Source organism: Arachis ipaensis, chromosome B4 (genome assembly GCF_059453495.1).
Source record: "Arachis ipaensis isolate K30076 ecotype BB chromosome B4, ASM5945349v1, whole genome shotgun sequence".
NCBI lineage: Eukaryota > Viridiplantae > Streptophyta > Magnoliopsida > Fabales > Fabaceae > Arachis > Arachis ipaensis.
Window position 1 is genome coordinate 80,937,877 of NC_142439.1, and position 3,443 is coordinate 80,941,319.

General features: G+C 42.1%; 1 non-coding gene across 1 annotated transcript; it reads left to right on the forward strand.

Annotated features, from left to right (window-relative positions):
* Window positions 1-2,557: 2,557 nt before the first annotated feature.
* Window positions 2,558-2,665, forward strand: LOC148568109 (small nucleolar RNA R71). The gene has a single exon (XR_015881825.1). It is a non-coding gene; the product is annotated as a small nucleolar RNA R71 (small nucleolar RNA).
* Window positions 2,666-3,443: the final 778 nt, after the last annotated feature.

The window sequence follows — 3,443 nt, forward strand, 5'->3', positions numbered from 1 at the left end:
TGCTCCTCCTTCATTGCTTTTAGATCTTCTCTGATTTCATGAAGGATGATGGAGTGCTCTTGATGTTCCACCCTTAGCTGCTTCCAATAATTGTGTGGAAGAAAATGTATCCCTTGAGGTATCTCAGGGATCTCTTGATTTGCAGTCAAATGTTCTACCACTGAGCTATAGACCCTTGATGGAAGCTTTTGTCTTCCCTTTCCTCTTTCTAGAGGCTTCTCTGGCCTTAGGTGCCATCAATGGTTATAGAAAAAAAACAAAAAAGCTATGCTTTTTACCACACCAAATTTAGAATGTTGCTCGCCCTCGAGCAAAAGAAGAAGGAATAGAAGAAGAAGAAGATATGGAGGAGATGGAGGGATGTGTGTATGGATGTGAGTGGTGGATGAAAAATAGAAGGGATGGTCATGAATGGAGAGATAGAGGGTGAGGTGGGTGGGGATCCTGTGGGGTCCACAGATCCTGAGGTTTCAAGGCATTTACATCCCTGCACCAATTTAGGCATGCAAAATGCCCTTGCACATAACTCTGGGCGTTCAGCGCCAGGTTGGTGCCCATTTTGGGCGTTCAACGCCCATTTGCTGCCATTTCTGGCGTTGAACGCCAGAACCATGCTTGTTCTGGGCGTTCAGCGCCAGGATGTTGCCCATTTTAGGCGTTCAGCGCCAGCACCATGCTCTGTTCTGGCGCTGAACGCCAAACAGATGCTCCTCCAGGGTGTGATTTTTCTTCTGCTGTTTTTGATTCCGTTTTCAATTTTTATATTTATTTTGTGACTCCACATGATCATGAACCTCCAAAGACATATAACTAAGAAAAATATAGTTAGATAAATAAAAATTGGGTTGCCTCCCAACAAGCGCTTCTTTAATGTCAATAGCTTGACAGTGGGCTCTCATGGAGCCTCACAGATGTGCAGAGCTTTGTTGAGACTCTCCAACACCAAACTTAGAGTTTGGATATGGGAGTTCAACACCAAACTTAGAGTTTGACTGTGGGGGCTCTGGTTGACTCTGCTTTGAGAGAAGCTTTTTCTGCTTCCTCTCCATGGTTGCAGAGGGAGATCCTTGAGTTTTAAACACAAGGGAGTCCTTATTCCATTGAAGGACTATTTCACCTCTGTCAACATCAATCACAGCTCTTGCTGTGGCCAGGAAAGGTCTTCCTAGGATGATTGAGTCATCCTCTTCCTTTCCAGTATCCAGGACTATGAAATCAGCAGGGATGTAAAGGCCCTCAACCTTTACTAATACGTCCTCTACTTGTCCATAAGCCTGTTTCCTAGAACTGTCTGCCATCTCTAATGAGATTTTAGCAGCTTGCACCCCATAGATTCCCAGTTTCTCTATTACAGAGAGGGGCATGAGGTTTATTCCTGAACCAAGGTCACACAGAGCCTTAAAGATCACGGTGCCTATGGTACAGGGTATTATGAACTTTCCAGGATCCTATCTCTTCTGAGGCAATGTCAGTTGATCCAGATCACTTAGTTCATTGATGAACAAGGGAGGTTCAACTTCCCAAGTATCAATGCCAAATAATTTGGCATTCAGCTTCATGATTGCACCAAGAAACTTGGCAGTTTGCTCTTCAGTAACATCCTCATTCTCTTCAGAAGAGGAATACTCATCAGAGCTCATGAAGGGCATAAGGAGGTTTAATGGAATCTCTATGGTCTCTAGATGAGCCTCAAAGTCCTTTAGTTCCTCAGAGGGAAGCTCCTTATTGGTCACTGGACGTCCCAGGAGGTCTTCCTCACTGGGATTCATGTCCTCTCCTCTCCTCACAGGTTCGGCCATGATGCTTATGTCAATGGCCTTGCACTCTCCTTTTGGGTTCTCTCTGTATTGCTTGGGAGAGTACTAGGAGGGATTTCAGTGATCCTTTTACTCAGCTGGCCCACTTGTGCTTCCAGATTTCTAATGGAAGATCTTGTTTCATTCATGAAACTTACAGTGGCCTTAGATAGATCAGAGACTAAGTTTGTTAAATTATTAGCATTTTGTTCAGAGTTCTCTGTCTGTTGCTGAGTGGATGATGGAAAAGGTTTATTATTGTTAAACCTGTTTCTTCCACCATTATTAAAGCCTTGTTGAGACTTTTGATCCTTCCATGAGAAATTTGGATGATTTCTCCATGATGAGTTATAGGTGTTTCCATAAGGTTCACCTAAGTAATTCACCTCTGCCATTGCAGGGTTCTCATGATCATAAGCTTCTTCTTCAGAAGAAGCCTCTTGAGTACTGTTGGATGCAGCTTGCATTCCATTCAGACTCTGAGAAATCATATTGACTTGCTGAGTCAATATTTTGTTCTGAGCCAATATGGCATTCAGAGTATCAACTTCAAGAACTCCCTTCTTCATAGGCGTCCCATTACTCACAGGATTCCTTTCAGAAGTGTACATGAACTGGTTATTAGCAACCATGTCAATGAGTTCTTGAGCTTCTGCAGGCGTTTTCTTTAGGTGAATGGATCCACCTGCAGAAGTGTCCAGTGACATCTTTGATAGCTCAGATAAACCATCATAGAATATATCCAGGATGGTCCATTTTGAAAGCATGTCAGAAGGACACTTTTTGGTCAACTGTTTGTATCTTTCCCAAGCTTCATAGAGGGATTCACCTTCTTTCTGTCTGAAGGTTTGAACATCAGCTCTAAGCTTGCTCAGCTTTTGAGGAGGAAAGTAATTGGCTAAGAAAGCCGTGACCAGCTTATCCCAAGAGTTCAGGCTATCTTTGGGTTGAGAATCCAACCATAATCTAGCTCTGTCTCTTACAGCAAAAGGGAAAAGCATGAGCCTGTAGACTTCAGGATCTACTCCATTAGTCTTAACAGTATCACATATCTGCAAGAATTCAGTTAAGAACTGAAAAGGATCTTCAGATGGAAGTCCATGAAACTTGCAGTTCTGCTGCATCAGAGAAACTAATTGAGGTTTCAGCTCAAAGTTGTTTGCTCCAATGGCAGGAATGGAGATGCTTCTTCCATGTAGATTGGAATTAGGTGCAGTAAAGTCACCAAGCATCTTCCTTACATTATTATTATTTTCGGCTGCCATCTCCTCTTCCTGTTCGAAAATTTCTGAAAGGTTATCTCTGGATTGTTGTATTTTAGCTTCTCTTAATTTTCTCTTCAGAGTCCTTTCAGGTTCTGGATCTGCTTCTACAATAATGTTCTTATCCTTGCTCCTGCTCATATGACAAAGAAGAGGGCACAGAAAAATAATAATAATAATAATAATAGAGATCCTTTATACCTCAGTATAGGGATCCCTGTGTGAGTAGAAGAAGAGGGGGAGACAAAGAATGTAATATAATGGAAGAAACACAACTGTGAGGATGGCAGAGATGTGAGATGAGATGTTAGGATATGAATGAATAAATAGAATAAGATGGGGGAGAAGGAATTTTTGAAAATAATTTTTGAAAAAGAGTTAGTGA